The sequence below is a fragment of the Hylobates moloch genome, unplaced genomic scaffold (assembly GCF_009828535.3).
Source record: "Hylobates moloch isolate HMO894 unplaced genomic scaffold, HMol_V3 SCAFFOLD_5, whole genome shotgun sequence".
NCBI lineage: Eukaryota > Metazoa > Chordata > Mammalia > Primates > Hylobatidae > Hylobates > Hylobates moloch.
The window spans coordinates 141964959-141991057 of NW_026652280.1; the positions used below are offsets into that span (position 1 = coordinate 141964959).

A 26099-nucleotide genomic window follows, 5' to 3' on the forward strand; every position below is an offset into this window, starting at 1 on the left:
GGATCCTGGGAGAAGTGGCATCTGAGACCTGAAGGCTATCTAGAAGAAGCTAGGCAGGCAAAGAGGTTGGTAGTTGGGTAGCAAGGAGGAGAAAGTGTTCAAGAAAGAAGGAATAGCAAATCCAAAGGCCAACAGACAGAAAAAGCATGTAACACCTGGGCAGCCGTGATTAGATCAGCATAGCTAAAGCAGAGTTTGCAATGACGTGTGGCCAGATATTATGCTGGTGAGCTGAACAGGAATGGGGATAGGAAGGGTGGCTATCATTTAATCTATGTACCACGTAGGTACCACTTGCCTTCATAGGCTAAACTACTGTTGCTTGAAAATATAGGGGCAGGGATGAGGCTAAGGAGTAACATTTGTCGAGTCCCGGTACATGTTGGGGATGATGGATAATCTCAGAGACCTTTCATTCCAGACTCCAGCCCATACCACTCAAGGGCCCCGACCCAGCCAAATGCCTTCCTCCTTCAGGTAGAGTCCCTTGTGGCTCAAGATGCACCAGAGTCTTCCACCTGTTACTGCCCGCAGTGCTGTCCACTCTGAAAACTGGCGCCCTTAATCAAGGTCCCCTCTGCTACCTCTGCTGCTGCTGCTTCCACAGCCAGGCCTGGCCTCTACTGCTGGGATTAACCTCAGTGTACCACTAGCTACTGGGAACTAAGCCAGGCCTTTGACATTCACCAGCAGCCCTACAAGGTAGAGGTGCTTCTTTCCATTTGCACAAATGGGAAAACGGAGGCTCAGAAACATTAAATTACTTGTTGCAAGCCACAAAGCTTTAAGTGGCAGGGTTGAATTTGGACTTCACTTAATCCCAAAGCCACCACCACACAACAATTTCTCTTTCCCCGACAGTCTTGTAGTTCTTACTGAGATCCCTTGAGTCTGCTCCTTTGGTTTTCTTATTGACCCTTTTTTTCAGCATGAGTCCCCAGATGTTGGGCCAGAGGCTTTTCAGAGGCCTCTCCAAGAGTTTTCCTTAACCTCTCACAAGAAAGAACTGAATTCAGACATCTCAACCCCCGAGGGCATGTTCAATGACCAATAATAGCCTGCCCTGCCCAGCTCTATCTCCAAGATTGGAGGCAGCCTCCCACCCCCCACTTTATGAACAGCAGTACTTTCTGACTTTGGCTAGTATTCTCAAATTCCCCGCAGAGGATCTGGTGATTTTTTATTCTAGATATTTAGGCAGCCCTTGGTACACCTGAACATCCTCAGTGTGGTTTGCAGGTGGTGAGGTTCCTTCTTTGTCTCCCTATCCAGACTCTCACTGCATGCTGTTTTTCATTTACTTTTATTTTTGTCATCTTCTTTCATTATCATTTTAATATTCAATTTCTGTGCTAAATAAAATAAGGTTTTTCTGTTCTTCTGCTCCCTCCTGCCTCTTTCCTCAAACACCGGTAAAGCCCAGGGACAAATCTTGTGGATTCTACCAGTGGAGATGAATGTGTTCACTAGCCAAGGCTCCAGCTTCAGACGAGGGTAGTAATGAATCAATCACCAGGCTTTTATTAAGTGTCTCTTCACTAAAAGCATAGCTCTCCCTGCAGCCAGACAGCCTTGGCTCTGCACTCCTGAAGGTAATCTGGACCCTGTCACTAATTACTCTTCTTCCCGGCAGCAAGTAGAAAAGGCAATTTTCAAATTGTTTCTATTGATCACAGGGCATTTTCTCCAGAATATCACTCTCTATAAAAAGGGCATGCAATTATTTCCAGCTAACATAGTCAAGTTATTTTATAGAAGAAAAGCAGTTCGCCTTCATTCTACAATTTAGAGTCAATAGACTCGAGTGCAAATCCTGGCTCTGTCCTTTACTAGCCGTATGAACTAGGGCAAATCACTTAATATCTTTGAAACTCACCTTCTCCCTCCATAAATGGGAATATTAATTCCCATTTTACACTGGGATTATAAGGATTTTATGGTGCTATTACAAGGATTAGGTTAGTGGGGATTAAATAAAACAGCATAGTTTTGACCCAGGAGGTCCTATTAATGTATTTATTATTATTATCAAAAAAGCCCTGTACCTGTCAGTCTTCAGAACAATCTGATATATTTTCATTTGCTGCTTGGGATTCTCTTTTTTCTATACAAGTTCTCATTCTTCTTCAAAAGTAGAACGTGATATTGCTTCCATATACACTCTGAATCTCATCTTTTACAATTGTATGATAAAATGAAGGCTTAAATAAATTTCACCTAACTTTTGGCTTTCATTTAGCCTTCTTCAATAAGATGCCTGTGTTTTCATTGCAGAATGATGAGGTGAAATTTGTCTGAACTGGCTATGGGAAGGATATGGTAAAAGTTCTCCATATTCAGCGAGATGGAAAATATCACAGCATTAAAGAGGTGGCAACTTCAGTGCAACTTACTCTGAGTTCCAAAAAAGATTACCTGCATGGAGATAATTCAGACGTCATCCCTACAGACACCATCATGTCTTGGCGAAGTTTAAAGGAGTATGTGTCATTCTTCTTAGATGCCGCCTATCTTGATGCAGAATTTGCTATAAAACAGCATGAAGTGTTACTTGCTTATTTCAAATTCCCTTTGCATTTTAACCTATTTTTACATTTAAGCCATTTTTTAAAAAAATGTTCTTTTCTAGCCTAAAGGTCTCAGGATTGAAGAAAACTTTGCTGAAAAACAAACACACAAACCTCACATCTTTGTTTCCTTGGCTCTCATCTCACTGCAATCTTTTAGGCAGAGAATCTTATTGGACAAAATACATTTTATCTCTAGTTAGAATCAAAGGAAAATCAAGGTCCTGAAAGAATTTCAGAATAGAATTTTACACATTTTTGTCATGCATTTCTTTGAGTCTTACCATTTAGTTTTTATTCTTTTAGAATGGTGTGCATTTATAGAAGAAAATATCACTTCACTTCTTGTTATTAATGCAGAAGAATATCTTGAGTATGAGATACGTTTATTTTTATTGTTGAAATCTATTTTCCAAATTTTAATGCCATTCTAACTTTCCCAACTCTATTACCACTTACTGTTCATATACAGTGGTTATTAGGACTTTTCAAGAGAGACTTAGATCTGATAGAACTGATATTTTAGCATTTCCAGCTCCGGTTTCTTTTTTCTTTTTCTTTTTCTTTTTTGTTTTTTTTTGAGACAGAGTCTCGCTCTGTCACTAGGCTGGAGTGTAGTGGCATAATCTCGGCTCACTGCAACCTCCGCCTCCTGGGTTCAAGCTATTCTCCCGCCTCAGCCTCCCAAGTAACTGGGACTACAGGCGCCTGCCACCACGCCCAACTAATTTTTTTTGTATTTTTAGTACAGACGGGGTTTCACCATGTTGGCCAGGATGGTCTCAATCTCCTGACCTCGTGATCCGCCTGCCTCGACCTCCCAAAGTGCTGGGATTACAGGCATGAGCCACCGTGCCTGACCCCACCTCTGGTTTCTTTAAGTGTGAGTAAAGCTGTGCTGGGTCACCCAGATTTCTGGGCAATTCAAGCTGATTTTTTTTTTTTTTTTTTTACTTGCCATGAAGTCTAAAAAGACAAGAAATGTAGACTGGAAAGCTTCTTTTCTCATGTTTTTTCATGAAATCCATACCCATAATTCATTGTAATATAAGAAACATTGCAATATAATTTCTGCAGCTCCTATTTTTACCCTGAACCTTTCTCTTGCTAATCAGAATGACCCAGCAAACATAGATGGGTCTATGGAAAAAGGAACTGCATTCTTTAAAAAAATTGTTTGAAAGTAGACCTGTACTGTGATATGGACAAGGGCCAGATACAACAGATTCTTGTATTTCCTGTACTGTGTAGGAGTTTGCAGAAAAGTGAAGAATGGACTTGAATGTTAAAAACTACTTAAAGTCATTCATTATGGATAGAGTGATCGTATAGCTTCTTATCCAAACCAGGACACTTTTGAGCTCAAAATAGGATGCTATTCATAATTATTCTGGGCCAACAGGTATAAAACAGAACTATACCGGGGAACCCTGTACAAATACTTCACTTTAATTATAGGCAAAGTCATTAATAATTTGCAGACTGTGCTAAGACCATAAAATGTTACCTAGGGATTAATATGGAAGCTGCATTATGGGGGTGGAGAGCTGGGATCAATAGAAGGCCTGTATGCAAGGTAAGGAGTGGGGTGGCCCTTCATTAACATTTTTCCTTGGGAAAATGGGAAGCCTCATAGAGTTCAGTGTTCTGGTGTGCTGTGGTTGGTACAAGCGATGACTGAACTCACTGTGAGAAGAATCTGAATGTTAAGTTATTTTTTGCTCATCCGCTGAGAATTCCTCTCCTGCAAATTGATTGGGTTTCTTTTAAAAACAAGAGTCTCACCTGGTGATGGTGATCATTAACTTCATTTGGGAGCTCTAGTAAAAAAGTGAGATAAACACCTTTTTCTCTTGAGATAGACTCTATTCTCTGCCTGTCTAGTTCTAAAAAGCAATTCATCAGGAAAGAGAACATCATGAGTCATATCAAAAGACAAAATTACAACAAGTTTAGTTATAGAGTGAACTGGTTTTTATTTACCATTGGGGCGGCTTCTGTTCTACAAAAAAGAGTAAGAGCTTCCACTGGGCAAGAACAGGACATTGGGTTTTGTAAGGTGGGAACAAGAAACAGAACAATGGAAAAAAAACTGATTGGTTAACATCAGGTTTCAGATTACTTTTTTAGTAAGAGTTAAAGCAGAGGGGACTTCCTTATTGCACTGACTCAGATAGACTGGAATCTCCTGTTTTCAGGAAAAACTGGTCTGTTTTGGTATCTATCTGCTTCCTTAAAGCTTCAATTTGATTATGTGGCATTTAGCATAAGTGACTCCATTTTGGTCTTGTCTGCTGGGGTCTAATGCAGGCGCTTAGTCCAGAGCAATGACCTCCCACAATTTCATTTAACAGTATTTATAAATTATTTTTAAACAGGACAATTATTTCTGCTTTGAAGCATTTCGTCTCTTTTTACAGATCAAAAGCATAGAAGCCTTTGGTGTGAATATTTGTGAGCATTTTCTTTCTTCTTTTAACCATGTAATCTGAGCTCGTCTACGTGGAAGAAATCCTTGGAAGCGTCTTGAAAAGCTTAACTCACTCATTTGTGCTCTCAGTTTAATGAAAGAAATTGGCTTTATGGCATGAACTGCAATTTTCCTGGAAATAATTTGTTTCCTTAATTTTCAGAATGGAGTTAAGCATGTCCATGCATTTATTCACACTCCCACTGGAACACACTTCTGTGAAGTTGAACAGCTGAGAAGTGGTAAGAAACTGTTTTTCATGCTTTGATTCTATAGTAGCAACTTCAGAGTGGCTTTGTTTTCTTTTTTCTTCCTTTCTTCTAAACAATGCTGTTTACTAACATGGAGGAAAACTGTAGAGACATTTTAAGGCTTTTAAATCTGAGATAGAAATGAATATTGTGACTTTGAATTACATTAAAGAATTATCTACTTTTTGTCTTAAAAATATAAAAATGAAATAATTCATTTTGCAACAACCCTGGGGATTGAGTCAGGTAAATCATTTTTATTACCAGATTTTGAGGTAAGGCAAAATAAAAAAAGGCCCAGGCTGAAAAGAACACAAATCTCTGAATTTTCTGACCAATATTTTTTGTGCCATACCATGTCACAATTATAGTACCCTTCATAGGAAATATTTACTAAATAATAGTCAAGTTTTCCTGAAATTTTATTTGTGTAATAAAGCCACTAATATTGTAATTCCTGTAAAATGCATCTCATTTAAGATAGCAATGGCAATTATATAATTCTATTTGCTAAGAAATTTCAAAATTAATTATGAAACATAATTATATCATAGGTGTTATTAGTACTGATAACTGAACTTAGCAAATATTAAAATTTCCACAGCTTGTATTCCACAGATTTGTTGGCTTGTCAGAGCAGAGTTCAATAATTGGCTAAGAGTTAAGCTAGAGGACCTCTAAGAACCATGGAGACAAAGCTGGTAATAATATCTTTATCCCAGTAAAAAAATAAACTTTAGTGATTGTTATAAAATGAAAGGGTGGACTCTAAAATTTTTCTATTTTCTTTCCCTCCCCTCCTTTACTCTTCCCTTTTCTTCTTTGCTGTTGCCTTCCCTTCCCTTCCCTTCCCTTCCCTTCCCTTCCCTTCCCCCCCCCCCTCCCCTCCCCTCCCCTCCCCTTCCCTTCCCTTCCTCCTTAGTAGGAATTTGAAGTGGCATCTAATGAATACCAGATTTATTATAAGGTTAATAAAATATAAGATCCCTTCTCATTCTGAGTTCTTTTGGATAATGGCCTCCTTAGAAAGTTCTAGTGTATTAGCTATTTTTAAATATTTTCCACTATCTGAATTAAAGTCTATACGTAACTAGGGCTTTCTCAACGTTTGATAAACAGTTATAAAATTAATGTTATATAAAAGAGACTAAATAGTTGTTGTATTTGGTTGAAAAGATGATCTTTATCGCCCAGATGTGTAGTCATATGCTATATTAGCTTTCTGAGCTATTTGTTAAGTTAAATTGGAACTAACTTCTTTCTTTCCTTCCCTCCTTTCCTTAGCCCTTCCTTCCTTCCTTTCTGTCTCTCTGGTTCCTTCCTTCTTTCCCTCTCCTTTCTCTTCCTCCCTCCCTTCTTCCTTTTCTTTCTTCCATCCTTCTTGTCTTAGATATGCGGCTTTGGATGAGAGAGAAAGAAAAATTTCCTGACTCAATGTTATCCTACCCAAGCCTCATTAACTACCCTCATAAAACTAGAAACTCGAAATCAGCTCTGCCCAACTGAAATATAATGCAAGCCATATATATAATTTTAAATTTTTTTCATAACCACATTAGAAAAGCAAAAGGAAATTAGGGAAATTAATTTTAATAATGTATTTTATTTAAATAACATCAAAAATATTTCAGTATGTAATAAGTATAAAAATTACTAATGAAATATTTTACATTCTTTTTACAAAATTGTCTTTAAAATTCTGTATTTCATATGTGTAGCTTATCTCAAGTTATGCTAGCCATAATTCAAGTGCTTAATAGCCACATGTGGCTTAGTGGCTACTGTATAGATCAGCATAACTCGAAACTGCTTTTCGGTGAGTTTTGGGATGCTTTTTTACATTTTTTATATTTTTCAATTATGTAAAATAATAATAGCAGCTAGGATTAGGCCTCAAGAGAGCTAATTAACAATGAGAGCATTTATGAAAAGTGCTTATGTCATTCATTCATATACTATTCATTCAACAACTAGATTTCGAGGACCTATTATGTATGCAAAGGGCTGTAGGTAAAGAGGGGAATAAGATGTTCCCTGACCCTAGTGAGACAGACTGATTGCAGTATGAGAGGCTAAAGACTATGACGAAGGGATAAAAGGCATGCTATGGGAACTGAGAAGTGCAAGAAACTCTTTCCAGAGCAGTCTGTCCGGAAGGCTTGACAGGGATGGAAAAAATATTCCAATTGACTTTTGAAAACTGATTCAGAATATGCCGCCCATTGAAGGAGGAAAGGGAATTACAGGCAGAAGAAACAGGATACATATGAGTACAATCCATGAGGAGTAGAAGAGGTGAAGTAAAATATTTTGAGCACTTGCCTCATGCCAAAGACTATGCTGGGGAAGTAATTTATTTAACTGTGGAAAGGGCAAAGCATTTGAGGGACAGTAACAAGTTCAGTGGTTCTGATTTCTAGAATGTAAGAAGGGAGATGAAGATAAATAAGTTGGTGGTTTGGGCTGGAATCTGAAGGGCCTCGTGTTATACACAAGTTTAGTATAAGATGGAGGCAGTTTTGCACAGCGGTTAAGCAAGAGACCTTGAGGTCAGAATGAGTCATATTTGAATTTGAGCTCCACTACTTAATAACTTTGTGATTAAGAGCAAGGTTACTTATACTACATTGGTGGGTTTTAATTTGTAAAACAAGGATACCAGTGCCCACTTCAACAACTATCCAGAGAAACAAAGGAGATAAATGCTAATTTATTTTCTTAAGGCATTTAGCATAGCACTTGGCACACAGGAAGCTCTCCTTAAATAATACTATAGTTATTGTTTAGAATGACAACAGAGAACCAGAGAAAGTCTCTAATGGTCAGATTACTGTGTGCATGTTTTTGTTCAGAAACTCTGAACAAGGTGTGGTGACAGACTAGAGAAACAGGCAGTAGTGAGACAATTTGGAGACTTCTTGCAAAGATGAAGTGATGGGGTCTAAACTAAAGCAGTAGGAATATAGCTGGACAGACTGAGAGGTTGTAGGAAGCATTATGTAAGACATTTTGAAGTGTAATCAATAGGTCTTAGTGGTTGATTAGAGATGGAAGATTGGAGAGAAAGAGGAGTTAAAATTGACCCTAATCTGGGAGGACTGGGCAACTGACTAAGGAGATTGCACACAAGGGGAAGTTTTCAGGTGGGAAGCTGGTGAATGTGGGACTACGTGATGGAGATAGATTTGGGGCCCATCAGCAGATTGGTGGTAGGTGAAGCCACAGCAGATTGGTGGTAGGTAAAGTCATAGGGAAGAAGGACCATTCCAGAAAAACATACAATGTGAGAAGAGTTTGAAAGAGGAGATGGCCTGGGAAAAATTCCCCACTGTAAGGATTGGGCAGTTGAAAAACTGAGACAGAAGAATGTTTAGAGAGATAGATGGAAGACGAGGGATGACAGTGTCATGGAAGCAGGAGAAAAAGACATTTCAAGAAATTAGGGACTTCTGAATTACTGGGGAACCAAGATGCATAACAAATAGGCCCATGTGCAGTGGCTCAGCACTAGAAATTTACTTCCTTTTGCAGAAGTCCAGTTCAGTGTCTGTGTGTGGGGCTAGGGGGATCAGGGGGATGCTGTGCTCCATGAAGTTCTTCAGGAACCCAGGCTGATGGCAGGTTTATATTTTTAATCCTTACTTTTTGGTGTCACCTTCAAAGTAGACCCCCATACCAGACAACCAAAGACAGAGCTTGGAGGAGCAAAAGGAGGGGCAAAGTCCTTGAAGCGTAAGCTCCTGGCCTGGAAACAGCATGGATCATTTCTTCTGGAGAGAGCTCAGTCACATAGTCACACCTCACTGCAAGGGACACTGTGAAATGTCGTCTAGCTGAGTGCCAGGAGGAAGAGCAAGTAGATTTAGCCTCTGCCACAGGAGAGTTAAGAGGTTGGGGTTCTGAGAGGACTGATGAGAAACTATATAGTCAGTAAATAGGCGTCATTGGTGACTTCCCAGAATACTTTTAGCAGAGCCATGGAGGTGGAAGTCAAGTAGCCAAGTATAGGGCTCTGCTGATCATAAAAGGAAAACGGACTTCTCTTTATATCCTGTTCTTTCCAGGAATGACCAAGAGTTGCTATCAGCTTGAATTCTCATCACCTGGCTGCAGCTGAGTGGAAAAACTAGCCACCATAATCAGGTTAAGACTTTTTCTTTCTGCAGAAAGCTGCAAAGCTTCAGGGTATTGAGATCATTGTGGCAGTGTTCCCAGAAGCTCCAGCTTGACTCATCTAGAGTCCAGCCCCCAACTCCCCCTCTGATTTCATGCAGGGCTGGCAGGGATTGGGGTAGCGGAAGAGACATCTGTTGCCTTAAGTGTATACGGGTATGTGTGTTCACATGTTTATAGGTGTGTGTATCTTTCAGTGTTGTGTGTATGACATTTCTACTCTGTCCCTCTTTGGAGAGTAGGGATGTATGCTCTTTTGGTAGCAAAGTTTAATTCTTTATTTGCTTATTATCCAAGAGCTGAAACTGCAGGAATCGTAATGTGAGAGAATGTTACAATCATTGTCATAAGAAATGCCCTTGTAAAGGCTTAACTAAAGAAAATAATAATTATATTATACACACACCACTCACAAATTCACACAGTGAAGGCTGTTGTTACAAACACCTGAGTAGTGCCTTTGGTGGGGGACTGGCTAGAATGGTAAGACTTTTGCCCCCTCAAACACATGTGCTTATTCACACGTTCAGTCACGCCACTCCCAAAAGGACTCTTCCCGGGAGGAGGTGTGACTGGGTTTCTCCCGATGGACTGTATTCATTCTTACGTAGCAAATGAACAAACATTTCTAGAAATCCTACTGAACCTCAAGCACCACTTTAAGCCCTGGGAATTGCTCTAAATCTCCCACTACACCGTTTCTTCCCAGTGGGTCTTTTACAGCTACATCACTAGGCTGTATTTTCGTTGTTTCAAAGCCTGCTGATTCCACAGGAGAATCTGGAAGAGAGAAAGAAATTTGTTCGCCCAAAGGAATGAGAGCTGGTGTTATGCTTGTGACTTCTCAAGTCCTGAGAGGAGAACTAGGCCCTGTATGTATGAAGCAGGCTGTTGGTTTAGGTATCATATGGCATTGAATCTTCAGAACTCTTTCTGTCATGTATCAGTGAGAAACTACAAGCTTGATGGAGCTTTAAGTCATTGGTATGATTGAGTCACTAATTTGAACTAAATTGACCCCCAAACCTCTGCACTATTTGAATTATAACTCACAATTTCTTCAGCATCAAATTTCTCCCATTTGATACTAATTATGAATTCAGCAAAGCATAGCTAAATAGAGGAATGGAAGATGGAGAAGAGACCTCAAATACTAGATTGTGTCTTCTGGTAGTGAAAAATACTTCCTATACATCTATTGATATGAAGGGTAGTGAGGGTAGGGGGATGGTTGTAAGGAAGGCAACTGATGAAATCCGACCTGGAGGAGAACAGATTTAAGAGGTGACAAGATGGGCAGCTGGAAGAAGTGAGATGGGAGAAGTGGGAGATCCAGGACAGAGATGGCTACTGCCAAGAAGTCTGTTTATGTCCTTTTGATATCAAGACTAAAGTGCTCTTCGGTTCCTCTGTAAGAAAAGTTCTTGGCAGATTCATGGTCTCTTAAAATGTTCTTGGTCATCACCTGTTTGTAAAAAAGCCCACTTAATTTCCTACCATCTGGATGATGTCATCTCTTTCCATCCACAGTTGCACAGAAGGAGCTTTCACTCTTCCTGCATGAGCTAAATGGACTCTCCAAGGCAAATATTTAATTGATCTTTACTTTTTCTGGCACTTTACAAGTTTGAGATTTTCTACTAGAATGATTTAATATGGTTTTAAAATATCTGCCTTTCAGCTATTTGTGTCCTTTTTGGAGGTGTTAAATGTGGAAGCAATTATCCTCTTATGACAAGATCTTTTTCTTGGCTCAATAAAGCTTTGTGCTTTGTGACACCTGATGCGTAGGTAAGGAATTGGGCTTATTTTCTATTAATTCGCAGTGAGTTTCTTTCCCTTAGATAGCTAAAGGGTAGGATGTATGATTCTCTGAGAGATAAGCCACAATCTGCTAAGTGTGTAGGAGGACACTAAAAGCTAGAAAAGATTATGTTCTAGCAAAGTGAAATGTGAAAAATCTTTCTTTTGCATTACTCCATAACCAAGGCAGAAAAACAAAACAAAACAAAGCTGATTAAGTGATTTCATGGGGCGTAACCTAGAAAAGGACAGCTTTTGAATTACTTCTTGTTAGTCTAAATGGGAATCTTTTTTAGAGTGTGTTAGGCATCATATTTTTAGTTGATGGGCTCATGATTTTGAAAGCCTTAGGTTCTTACCAATGTTCAGAAAGCTGGGGCACCGCCAACAGAGAAGATAAAATAAGCTGTCTGATTTCATCCAGCATGTCTAATGTGTGCCAGGGAAAAATTCTTTTAACATTCAGAGAGAATAGTTTTTGTTGTTGTTGTTGTTGTTTTTAATAGAATGATGAGAGCACCAGAGTAGATGGTTTGTGTTCTGCCAAAACTGTGGCAATAGTTAATTGTCTTGGGGAACATGAGACATTTTATTCTGTGTGAAACTGATGCCAAAACACATTTTAAAAATACAACTGCTGTCTCCGTTTTTAGATTCCAGTGAGAAAGCAGATCATTTCAAAGTGGCCTAGTAGGACTGACACTCCCTTAAGGTCAATAAATCTTATCCCAGGGCTGGAGATGGATAGGACGGCACATTAGAAGTAGTTTTCAGAACCCAATAAGACTTTGAGAAACATGGGAAATATTTATAAGTTGTCGAAGTCATTGGGAAAAAGTCAGTTATGGCAAAATCATCATCATCACGTTTGTAGAGCACTTTCATAGGTCAGCAATTCTACTAAGTCCTTTGTGTGCATCCTCTTGGACATGTGGCAACTCTAGGAAATATGTATGATTATCATCTCCATTTTACAGATGACAAAATCAAGGTAGAGAGAGGTTAAATAATTCCCTCAGGAGCATAGAGCTCATAAAAATGGGGGTTGAGGATGCAGGGAGAGCACTGGGATTTGAGTTCCAGGAATCTGAGTCTTAAAGCTGTAGATTCAACCACTATGCAACATTGCATCCAGGAATCCTTTTATGGTTAACACCTTTGGAGGAGCCAAAGTTTGATTGGCTTACATGGATGCCAGCAGTCAAGGCCAGATGAATAGGAAGAAAACAATGCAGATACAGTTTGTCTTTGGTTCTTTTTCACCTTCTTTTTATTCTCCTGCAAGGGTTTCTACTACTCATTTTAACCCCACTCCTGATTGCAAACCCATGTTTCATTTCTATAGGATTTTGTTTTCTAGAAAGGCTTACCATGGGAAGTAGATTATTATAGTACCTTACAAAGGCTTAAGGAGTCACTCCTTTAAGGGATATTTACTTGCATTTCAATAGGAAACGTTTAAGGAATACAAAGGTTTTTAGATACATAGGAGCCAACTCTAAAAATGATTATTCAATCTCTGTTTCTGACCAATGGAGATGGTATTTTTCAGGCAGGGGGCTCTATCTGAGGTCCTTAAAGCATGCTGTGGATAGGAGGTGGCAATCTTGTCTCCTGGAAAGGCCACGTATAGAACACAAATGGGGAAAGGGTCAAAGGAAGGAGGAACCATTGCATAGATGGGAAGTGATCCAAAAAGCAGGAAGAAAAGCATGGGATCTCATAATGTGGTGCTGAGTTTAAATTCCACCTCTGACAGTTTCTAGCCACGTGACTATGGACAAATGATTAAAAGTCACCTACATTAAAATAACTGCTTTATAGAGTTTTGAGAACTAAGTAAGATAAAGAGTGACAACTCAGCAACCAAAGGCATGTCTACAGAGAGGAGGTTCTCAGCCAAGGTTAACACCCTTCCTTTCACCCCCTGCCACACTATGTGTGAGCTGGAGGGGACCAGGAAGGGAAATGGTAAAGACTGATGGGGCTGAACTGTCTAGAAAAGAAAGATACTAAATTGTGCAATGTTTATGACTTGACATGAATCGATCTTGCTAAACTTATTCATTCATTCATTCATTCATTCATTCAACAGATACTTATTGATTGTTTCTGTAGTTCTGCTGGGTTTGAGGCTTCCACTCACTGCATGTAGCAATGCTGATTTTGTGAGATCATGACTTTATACATTTAGAATCTGATAAACCCAGCCAGCTGAAGGCGTTAAGGCATTGTTGGTATCTTTCTCTCACTCCTTCTTCGGATGTAGCTTCCACTAAGTACTTCAGAAACTTAAACAAGGATCATTTCCTGTTTCACCGCATTATCCTGGGACACTCTGCACAGAATATCTTCTTTAATCAGGATATATTTAATCAGCAGATCTACCACTAACCACTGGCTATTGTTCTCTCTGATAGGAGTATACAGAAGCATGGAAAAACAGAAATATAGACTTTATTTACCTACTTTTGAAACTCCACAGCTCCTGAGTTAACTGTAGCAATAGAAACCACGTAGGTGATGTAAACCATTGGATTTTTAAGAGCTTCCTTGGATTTTAATTGAGGATCATGAGTTATATTCTTGTTCTTCAACTAAGACCATGTGTGTGATGGTACCTGACATCTCTGGCCCTTGATTTTTAGACTAAACAGACCAAGAAGCATAGATATTGGTTGGAACTAACAAAGAGACTGAAAAGAGGTGATCTTAATAATCATGCCATGGCACTTTGCTATTAGGGTTTGCCAAGTGTTCCCAGAATGTCCCCAATCCTTGCCAGCCTGTGCAGACAAATAAAGTCATAGTGATGTTAATATTGTTCTTTTTTAGATGATGCCTGTCACCCTTCCACCTGCCCCATTACCTTATGAAAGCGCAGCAGAGACAGAAGGAGTGCCATATCATCCCCTCCATTGTTTTCAACTCTCCCCTCTCTCCCCCAGGTACCCATGAACCAAGTTCGTCCCTTCTCCTTCAGCAGAAAAAACAAAAGCCTTTATAGATATCGACTTAGGCAGATCTATCCCTTGTGAGTCACCAACTCCATCTTCCCTGTCTTATTTAGGCTCCGCCAGGCCCACGCTGCTACCCGTTTATGAAGCTGCCTGGTTTTGCTGAGCTGATAACCATAAGGGAACTGGGATGCTGGGATGCCATCAGGGCTTAGTGGAGATTGGGATCATCAGCTACTGTAGATGATCAGCATGAGGACTACCCCGAGTAAAGGGGTCACAGTAGCAGGTAGAGGAATGGCTCTTAAGGACCTTATTAACACATTTCAGCATGATCACCTGTTGGAAGAGATGGAGCTCAAAATACATAAGGTGAGTTGGCCAAGAACACACTCCCGCTTGTAGTTAAGAGGAATGTATTCACTTCTGTGGCCTTCAATACGGAATGGAGGTTATTCTTAGACCTTCAGATTTTCTAGGGCAAGACAGGGCAGGGAGTCATGGAATCTGGATGGAAGCAAAGGCACACCATCCTCTTCACTTGGACTTCAGAGGAAATAGGATGACAGAAAACACAGGTGGTGATGTAGTTTTTGTACAGAATGTGTCATGTTTTAATGACCAGGATCCTCTGTGCTAGGTATCAGCAACAAGGCACTGTTTGTTTATGACCTCAGCCACTCTTGACTTTCTACTTGAAACAGGACCCCCAGTCATTTCATTCTGGAATCAAAGACCTCAAGGTCTTGAAAACAACACAGTCTGGATTTAAAGGTTTCATCAAGGACCAGTTCATTACCCTCCCTGAGGTGAAGGACCGATGCTTTGCCACCCAAGTGTACTGCAAGTGGCGCTACCACCAGTGCAGGGATGTGGACTTCGAGGCTACCTGGTATGAACATGTGCATGTAGTGTCTGCCCTTGTCCCAGGGGCCCAGACTTCATAGAATCTTAGATGTGAAAGAGAAACTTAGAGGCCATTCAACTCAACCTCCCACTATTCAGAAATGCCTTCTGTTTATTCAATTTATTAAATTGGTGGTTCTCAAACATGCATGTGCATCAGAATCACACAGAATCACAAAATGAAGCTTGCTAGGCCCATCCCCAGAGGTTCTGATTCTGTAGGACTGAGGTGGGGCCCAAGAACATACATTTCTTGCAAACTCCCAGGGGATGCAGATGATGCCACTGGAACAGGGACCACACTTGAAGAAACACTGCATCAAATGAAGAGAATATCTGGCCTTACTACCTCATAGTGATGCAGAGAGGGCTAAATGAGGGTGACCAACTTGTTGTAGTTTGTCACGGACTTCCTGGTTTTAACACTGAAAGTCCCATGTCTCAGGAAACCTCTTGGTTCCGGGCAAACTGGGATAATTGGTCAATCTAGGCTAAACTCGAAATGATATGATGTTCACAAAAGCATTTTATAAGTTATAAATGCCTTAAAAATATTGTCAACTGAAATAACAGAGAGAGATTCTCCAAAGATAGTGAATTTATTTAGGAACACACAGGGAATCTGCAAATTTGTGGGCTGCAGGAACCATAGGCATATCCTAAGAGTTTGAGGCAAGGGGAAGCTTTTAAAAGCAAAAGGAAAAAGTGTATGTAATTTGTTTTGAGACAAAGAGAACACTGGTTATAGTGGCGATCGAGGAGTTGATGCCAGCTCATTAGTGGAGACTGTGGCAGGCAAATGTTCTTGTACATCTGGCTAGCTGTCCTTGTGACTCACGTCACGAGCCACTGTTTGAAAAGTCCTTTGCAAAATTCTTGTTACAGGCATATGTACATAAGAGCCCTTCAGAGAGTCTTCGCAATATTTCTTACAGGCATCTGTGCATGAGGGCCCTCCCTCAGCTTCCTGGCTCTATTTATTTATTTATTTCATTAGCATCTGACACAAGTGACTCCATTTTGATTCTGACAACTCACAATATAAAGGTATGATTATTATTATATCCTGACAGGGAGTAATTAGGCCTCTGAACTTTCAGAACTTGCTTTTTGATTAGGTATCTCATTCCTTTGCTAAAGCTCTTTTAGAAATTTCTACCCTACCATAAGCTAGAATCTGCATGCATACCCTTCCCCCACCACCCACTCCCACAGCACTCCCTCCCACTGGTGTAGTTTTTCTCTGCTTCTTTTATTATGTGATAGGTTTTTAAATGCACGATGAGAACGTTACCTCAGTCTTCTTTCCTTTTTATTTCAAGTGCTCTCTATGGGCAGCAGCCTGATGTATTTATGTTGAAAAGAGCAAGAAATTGAAACGCCAGAGGCAGGATAGTACTGTAGGCTGAGCCTCCTTCTAAAGAGAGGGACTTAGAGCAGATCATGTAACTTTTAAGCTCAGGTTCTTCTTCTCTAATTGGGGATAATAATAGTACCTACTTCAGCTATATTGAGAGAATTCAGTGACATCATCACATAAAATGCTTAGCACAGAAAAATCTGTCTAACCTAAAAAACACAGAGTCTGGCACACAGCAAACCCCCAAATGTAACAGTTCAATGAGCCAGCCAAGCAGAGCAGCAAGATGGTGAGAACACTTGGGAGTTTTCTTCTTAGGTTCTTCAAACATGACGGGAAATTTACCCTAAAATGCCCACTGGGCCCTGGTGCTAAACTATGAAGACAGTCTAGTGATGCTCAATATGTTTGTTGAATGGTGTGTGTGTGTGTGTGTGTGTGTGTGTGTGTGTGTGTAGGGGAATGGGAAGTAAGGTGTTTTGTTTTTGACATTGCAAGATACTAATGTCTTCTAAAAACATCAATAACATTGTTTTCTGGGGGACAGACAGGTCACTGCTTCTTAGCTTCCTAACACATTACCAAAATTCCTTTCAGGATCCTCAGTGACCTTCTCTGTGTTTTAGAGACACCATTCGGGACCTTGTCCTGGAGAAATCTGCTGGGCCCTGTGACAAAGGCGAATACTCGCCCTCTGTGCAGAAGACCCTCTATGATATCCAGGTGCTCTCCCTGAGCCGAGTTCCTGAGGTAAGTTCTGTCAGTTGCCATTCTGAGGACTGGGAGAACGTGTGTCTTCTGTCAGCTCTGAGAAAGAGTTGAGAGTTAAAATAAGAAAGTGGAAGACACATGAAAAATGACATCTGTTGTTGTTCAAAAGCTTGTTATAGCAAGTGAGAAGAGAGCAAAAATGGAAAAATCTGTCTAACCTGAAAACACAGGCCCCTGTTGTAGTCCTTGAGTTTTGTTGAAAATTCTTTGAGTCCTTTCAACCTGCCACTGATTTAAGCCTCATATTCAGGACACTTGAATGCCTTGAGGGAGAGGGGTAATTAGACAAAGATTCTGTGTTTCAGGAGAACCAGACAATGAAAGACAGATGTGGAGAGATTTCATCCATCCATCCATCCATCTGTCCATCTACCCACTTCCCCACCGATTCATTCATTCATTTATTGAATGGTGATTATGTCTCTGGCAGCACATGAAGGATACAAAGATAAATTATATACAGTCACTACCCTTGAAGAGCTCATCATTCAGTGAACGAAGAAAATAAGTAAATGAACAATACAATAGAGAAAAGAGTATTATGAAAGCACAGAGCAAAGCACCTAACTCAGGTATAGGAGATGGGTTCAGCCAGGTTTTCTAGAAGGAACGGTGTTTGAGTCTAGAGGTTGTCTGAGTATACTCTCAAGGGTGAGGGAGCAGGGTAGGTATGGAGACAAGAGATAGCATGATACAGTCGTTTACTGTTGAGGATCTACCACGTGTGAATGAATATATATGAATGTATTATAGTTATTCCATGTGCCTGGAAATGAGGCAGGAACCACAGAAGCCAGTCAAGAGGGCCTTTTTAGGCTTATTTATAGAGTCTATACCTTATCCTGAAGGCTTCTGGGAGCCACCAAGGGGTTTAAGCAGGATGTTTTGTGCCAGATTTGTACTCTAGAAAAATCACGCTGACAGAAATGTGAAGGAATTAAAAGGTTGATGGACCATAGGCAAGGAGACATGTTGGGATCTATTTCAGAATCTTGCAAAGAGAGTCTGGGCCATGGTGGGGCTGGAGAGGAGAAGTACCACCCTTAGACCTGGACAAGAGGGACTCTGGCCATGGCTCAGCATTCTACAGGCCCCCTTCAGGCCTTCCTCTGGCTATGCCTCCCTCCACTAGGTGAAGAATCAGTGGGGCCACAGCAACACAGTCTGCAGAGGCCCATGCATTCCCCAGAATTTCCTGTCCAAATAGCCCTGAGACTACTTCTGGAACCTGGGCAAATCTCTTCTCGAGATCTGTCTTCCAGAGGGTGAATCATGCTATTGGTGTTCACGCTTAGGCCTGAGAGTAAACAAAGGGGCAGATGCTTGCAGGAGGTATGGATGGTGATTGACATGCAAGCTGGAGTGTCTACCCCTGTGAGTCCAAGAAAGAAGGTGGGATGGGCCAGGGACGAGGGGCTGGCTCTTCCCATGCTGCCATGCCCTGGCATGGTACTCCATGCCAGGCAATGAGGAGAAAAAAAGATTGTATTTTCACTTTCTTCCATCATTCCTACCTTTTGATTAACTAGTCAATTCAGTGGCATAAAATACACACAGGAGAACATGAAAGAGTATTTATTTTTCTAATTTCAATCACAGTTAGAGAATTTTAAATTAATGCTTGGCCTTCCAGTTTGTTATGAAGGGTATATTTGTCAAGTTAGAAGAGTAGAACATATTTTACTTAACAAATTTTTTAGCTTGGTTAATATAACTTTAAAATTTTTATACATTTGGTATGTGGGTCTCTAATTATATTCTTGCTGCAGGGCCTATAAATGTTAGGTACAGGCCTGGAAAGGAGGGAGTGGAATGAGGAGGAATTTAGAAGGTTGACTGACCAGTACCTGGAGGCCAGTTGGATGTTGAAGAGGTCTCCCAGATTTCTGACCCGAGGAGCCCTTTCTTTTCAGAGAAACAGATTTTGTACACTGAGGGGAGAAGAGTAGGCCCACCATCTAATCACAGAACTAGCAGGAGAGAACAGTGTCAGGCAGTGGAGGAACATCAGAGGGTGTCTCCAAGTCAGAGAGAGAACCTGAGTAATGGGTGCGAGGTTAGGGGAGGTGAGGGTGGCTGGAGTGACGGAGATGGAGGCTCGCAGCTCCTAATGTGATGCATACCACTGTGGTTTCCAGATAGAAGATATGGAAATCAGCCTGCCAAACATTCACTACTTCAACATAGGCATGTCTAAAATGGGTTGATCAACAAGGAAGAGGTAAGAGAACTTTAAATATATTTAAAGCACATCTCTGTCCCACCCCCTTCTGCCCCTTTATAAGCCTGGGATGATAATGTCACTGAATAAAACTCTTAGCAACTGTTGCTTTGGGGAATATTTATAGTTGCCAGTGATTACAGCCCTCTTCAATTCTGGGCCTTTCAGTGCCTGAAGTTGGAGTGCCCTCGAAGTGGATGAGTGATTACAGAAGTTTGGAAGTCCAAGAGAGAAAGACAGAGAAGGAACAGAGTGTGCCCAAGGAAACAGCTCTGAGATCTGCTTCTCTGAAAGTGCCATGCAAGGACACAGCTTCATTATTCTTCCATCATGAGGCGATGAGGAGAAAAAAAGATTCTATTTTCACTTTCTTCCATCATTCCTACCTTTTGATTAACTAGTCAATTCAGTGGCACAAAATACACACAGGAAAACATGAAAGAGTATTTATGTTTCTAATTGCAATTACAGAAGGTAAGATGCGGAAATTAATTTTTTGAAAAGAACCCTTTGTCTTGGAAAAACATTTCTCCTGCTTTATTTATTTATTTATTTTTATTTTTTTTAAGCCATGGCAGAATGTTAAACCACTCAGTGTGTCTGAGTAGAGAGCCTCAAGTCCTGACTGGTGGGCTGGTGTGGTCAGTTCTTGGGAGATCAGAACCATTCTTCCCTCTTGGACCACATTCAAAATAAGATTTCTCAATTTGCACCAGCTTCCCACACATTTCTATTATCTAGAAAACATTATTTTGAGTAACTTCTTTTAGTATGTGTTGGGGAGTAAGATAGGGAAGGAGCCATCTCTTAGCACGGCTCTGCTCCCGTAGACTCATATCCTATGGTGGATAAGGGCTAATGAAGGGGTTAAAGGTCCCACATTCTGCACCTGCTGGCCCAGAAGCCTCACAATCCTTCGGGCCGGGTGCCTCCTTTCTGTTTTGCAAGTAATGTGGGTGGCCTCTAGCAGGCTTTGACTACCATCAGCTGCAGGTGGAGGCTGGGGAGTCGCATCTGGAAACAAAGGCCATGCTTAGGTGCCCGGCAAAGGTGATCTAGAGTTCTGAGTTGCTGAGGAGAGCAACCTTGGTCCCACATGCTGTACGTCCAGCCACAAGGAGAGGCAGCAGTATTTACTTTAGAGGAAGGAAAGGTTATGGCTACCAGAATGTCATTAATTAGAATGTAAAGCCTTTTTAAGGCCTTCTAAAGGGCAGGAGAGGGACCTGAAAGTAATCCTGGCCAAGTCCACCAGAGGCAAAACAAATGGACCCTAAATAGAAAAAAGGATCAGGTGTCATGGCTGGAGCAGTGCTTAGCTCAGGACCCCAGGCAGAGAGAGGATGCCTCCTGAGGGCCCCCGACACCTCAGGTCTGCACTAATCCCAGCATGCTGGGGGGCTACGCCCACAGGGTTCTTCCCTCTAGGAAGTCAGACTCGCAGCTCCCTCATGGAGCCCAGCTGGGGACTTGGAGTCAGAAAGGCCTAAGTTCCTTTGGGTCAGGGCTCTACATAAAGGCACCTGACTGGCTGAACAAGCTGTCCTTGTGTCTGTACTTTGAGGATGGCTGGAGCCACTCTTGGACTCTCACCCAGCAGGTGTGTACAAAGTGAACATAACACATGAGAAACAGGAAGTTGGACACATTGACACCAGCAGAGAAGTGACAAATGACAGGGTGGGAAGGTGGAAGAACTCTAAAAGCACTGCTATCTGGAGCCATTTAGAATTGAGTGAACAGCCCTGCAGACCTCAGACACTTCTGAGGGCATGGTGATCTTACAGCATTGGACAATGACTCATGGTCGAGGTGAGTCACCAAGGAAAGGTCAATTGTGTTCAATACACTGCATTTAAAAAGCAGGGATACGGAATGCGTTTTAGAAACATTTATATCTCAATGATTAACATTTTTCAAAAGCTTTTAAATTTTCTAGAAAATTGACTCATCTCTCAACTATTGCCAGAATAATAAGGCATTACCATGCTTGAAGTAACTTTAGTGGAGGACATACACATTTTCCTGTTTAGTAAGTTGTTTTTGTTTTTAATATTGAGTCATAGAAAGGAGGAGAGAGCTATTTTAATGTCCCTTAAGTTACCATGTGGTTTTTCTACAAGTCTTGCTGCCATTAGACAATCCATATGGAAAAATTACTGGTACAGTCAAGAGGAAGTTGTCTTCAAGACTGTGACATTGTGGCCACCAATAGGAGTCCACTCTCAGCTGAGGAATTCCTTAAGTCATTTGTGATGCTGGAGATGATAGCATGTAGCCATGCGAAATTTCATACTAGTATATTGATTTATAGTGTCCTTTTTCCTCCAATATGAAACCATTTATTTCTTCTACACCTAGCTCAGCAAGGCATTCTGCGGATTACCTTGTTAGTAATTATAACAGGCTTTATGGCTATAGTTTACTTTAAAAATGCTGAGCAGTATTAGAACAGTTATAAATCAATATTTCTTTTTGGTTGTCTTATGCCTTCCTATCTTAGAGAAGCTTTAGAATCAATTCATTAAGAAAATAATCATGAATTGAGTGTGTCACATCAATTAATTTGTGCACAGGTTTAAGAAACAAATATTGTTTTCATCCTACTGATGCTTCTAAGTAATGCAGAAAATGAAATAAAATTAAATTGAAAAATATCACCATTGTTACTTCATTTGACTGAATATTTGATTTTAAGAATGCTCTAGCATATGTATCATTGATTATTTATTTCCACTCTGATAGTACTTCTGTGATCTTAATGTTTGATTTTAAACTTTTTCAATCCTTAGAGAATATTTAGTACATACGAGGGTACTGAAAAAGAGTATAAATTATTTTTCTTTGAATAATGCATCCCTTATGTGCACAAAACATCATATTTAATAAATGTTAAGCCAATATACAGATGGGTGGATGTACATTTAGAAAGAAGACTGGAGAGTATGTATATGAAAATATCAGCAATGGCAATTTCTGGATGATGGGATTATGAGTGATTTTTATTTTTCACCATGTACTTTTCTGAATCTTCCAAATACGAACAATTATTCCTTTTATAGCCAGAGAAACAAATATAGTTGATGATTTAAAGATGTGTACAGATTTGAGGGCTGATTATATCAATTGACTAACACTACCATTGTATACATGTAATAAAGCTTCACAAATTACAACTTTAGAAATCCATGATGAAAACCTGTCCACGTGAACATTCTGGGTAACCTTTTCCATTTAAAAAAAATCTTCATTTAAAAAATCAAATCAAATCTCCATTTTTAAGAATTTCATACATATGAGCCCTTAGTATTATTTGTTAATACGGCTTCATTCACCTTTATGATACTACTACTTAAGGTTGCATGGTATAGTGGTTAACTGCACAAACTCATTTAAATCCTGGCTCCACCTCTCAGTAAATATAAGACAAGTTTCTTCATCTGTAAAATGGAGGTGAAAAGAGAACCTACCTTATAGGTCTTTTGAGGATTAAATGGGTTAATGCTTGTAAAGTGCTATGGTAGTATTTGGCCTGACACCTAGAAATTTCTATATACGCGTTTGTTGAATGTAATAAATGTCCTGCCTTCTTTTCGTTTGTTATTAGGCCCACATAGAAAAGCCATCACTGGCCTCCGGGTCAGGCAAGAGATGGGAGGTGTTCAGAGCAGCAAACCCTACAAGATGCTGGAGGCGGTTCACAAGCAAGTGTCTGCTTGGAAAATAACGTGGGATAAGAACAATGAAATAATTTGACGAGGAAAGTATTGTGCTACATTGAATACTCATGTCATGAAATGTGCTTCTACATTATGTAACCTACATGGTCAAATGACTGGTACATTTTATTCCTCTGCTAATTTGTTAATTCTGTTCCAAGAGGAAAGAGTCTAACATGACTTTTCAAAAACAAAAAAACAAAACAAAACAAAAACCCCTACTTAATTAGGCCTTTCTTACTTGATGTTCTCTTATTCTTGTAAGTTTTAGAAACAATATATTTGCTTCAGAGAAGAAACCCATGTTAAAGCAGAATCCTTAGAAATTGTGGCCCATTTATACATATGTGCATTTTGCTTCTCCCGAGCTCTTAGCACATTTACTGCAATAGATTGCAAATGAGCTATTGGATGTTATATCCCAGGTGTGTGGCAGGAAAGCCTGTAGTATGTGAAATTTTCAAGGACCGAGTTCCTGTTTTGTGAAGGATGTTTCCTTCTTAGAACTGTGAACGATGGGGCTGAAAGCCAGCTTTGGGCTTCACCTGTTCCTTTCATTTCCGCAGACGGGCAGGCAGAACTGAACTGTAAACACTTGTGAGGTACTTTGTTTTAAAAACACTTCATGATTTTGCTAGGAAGCCTCCAAGGATTCAGTTCCAGTTCTCTGGGAAGCAGAGCTGCCCTTACAACACTCTCCTCTCTCCTCACTGCCTCTCTCCGCTTACCCCAACCCTATCTCAAGTACTTTCATGGAGGAATCGTGCATGTGGTTCCAAGCCCACGTGCTGCCGGGGAGGCGGTTTCCATGGCATTCAATGGAGCAGGCTATCATGTGGGGCTTGTGATTTTGGCAGCCAAGATTCTGCCTGAGGTTTGTTTCATATTCTTTAAATTTCATCTCATAATTTTCATAGTGATAGACTCAGAAAATATATCTCCTTCCTTTTCCTTTTCCTTTTTAGAGTCAGACTTAAGTTCATACCATTTCTTATTTTTAGACACCAATGTTTTCCCTCTCTTTTTTTCTACCCCAATATAGAAGCATAATGTCTTTTGAGACAGCATTTTATTGATTTGTCATTGTAATAGAATTTACCTACTTCAATCACCTGCAGATTTTAACTAGAGGAATTTGAACTTTTCCTAGCCTCTTTATACTTTGTCCAGAAGGAGCGTTTCCTTTCCTCCAGACTCTGAGCTGTGTGGAGTTGGCCCTTTGCAGTCGCCTTTGCTAGCTCTTTACAACTTCTGCTTTCTTGTCTGAACTCATGAGGAAGCCAAAGCTTCTTCCCAAAGAGATCGGCTTGAAGCCTTCTAACCAGACACACAGGACCTTCTGGCTTCCACATACTTGAAACTTATTCTCTGTATGTTTCACAGTCTTAGCACTTGTTTCTCTTAGAGCTTAGCTACCTGTCATTCTTCCATTTGCCCAGGCTCCCTTTCAGAAATTCTTAGTTTTGTGGAGCCTATCAAGACCCTATTGAGAATATGATGGCTATGGACCTTCTTCCCAGAAAAATGCTCACTCATGTCTCTACAGGTGCCTCTACCTCTGCTAAGGAAGGAGTTCACACGTTATCTTTAAAGTATAAAGGATTCCAACAGAAATTTGCCACATGAGGAATATATTCAACCAGACTTAGAAAGTATACTGCTCACCTTTACATAAGAAAGAAATAAACGTAGTATTAGTTTCCTGAGGCTGCCATAACAAATTACCATATACTTGGTGGTGTAAAATAATACAGATTTATTCCCTCATAGTTCTGGAGGCCAGAGTCCAAATCAAGGTGTGGGCAGTATGCTACTTCCCAAGGACTCCAGGGGAGATTCTGTTTTTGCCTCTTCCAGCCTCTCATGCCTTCAGGGGTTCCTTGACTCGCAGCTGCATCACTCTAGTCTCTGCCTCTATGGCCACATTGCTTCCTCCTCTTTCTGTCTGGCAGGTCTTCCCTGTATGACTCTTATAAGGACACTGGTCACTGGATTTGGGTCCCACCTGGATAACCTTAAGACAAGATCCTCAAGATCCTTCATGACATCTACAAAGATCTTTTTTCCACATAAGGTCACATTTGCAGGTTCTGACAATGAAGGCATGGTCTCTGTTTTGAGACCCATTCAACCCAATACACCAAGTAAGAGGACAGTGAGCTTTTTAAGGGCAGCTCTTCTGATGTATGTGGATCTTAGCTATACATAAGCTACTCTTGCCTTCAGATCTGGGGGATGGTACCATACCCTTCCTGGTTTGATCAGTTGTCACATAGATGTTTATAAAAGGGTAAAGAACAGGGACTTTGGATGCAGATAGTATTAAGGTTTAGACTGGGCTCCACCAATTTCTAGTTGTGTGATCTCGAGCAAGTATTCTCTAAGCTTAAGCTCTCTTGTTTATGAAATGGGAATAATAATAACACCTACCTCACAGCACAGGGTAGCGAAGCATTAACTGAAATCATGCATGAGCTAGAATGCCTTTGGCTGCAAGTAACTGAATACCTAAGAGTGTCTTAAACAGAAAGGACATCGTGCTTGCTTCAGAAGTTTAAGAAGTAGGCTATCCCAGGGTGGAATTGCTAATTCATTGATGGCATCAGGACTCAGGCTCATTCCACCCTTTGCCCTGCCATCCTCAGTGTATGGTAATGTTTTCTCTATGGCCACAAAATGGGGGATAAAGCTCCTGTTAAAGATGCTCTGGTGCCTTCTGCATGACAATCTCAGGGTCTTACTCTATTTTTCGTGGGGAAGCTGACCTGTGATACTAAGAGTTCCAGGAAGGAGACTAGAAAATGGGATTTTGGAGCTGGATCACCCACTCCAATGAGCCTTTGTAATGCTGTAATCACGCAACTGTTAAAACAGTCTGCAGAGGTGAATTGGGATAAGATA

At 40.5% G+C, this 26099-nt stretch overlaps 1 pseudogene; it reads left to right on the forward strand.

Annotated features, from left to right (window-relative positions):
- Positions 1-342: 342 nt before the first annotated feature.
- Positions 343-21676, forward strand: LOC116467973 (uricase-like; annotated as a pseudogene).
- The last annotated feature ends 4423 nt before the right edge of the window (positions 21677-26099 follow it).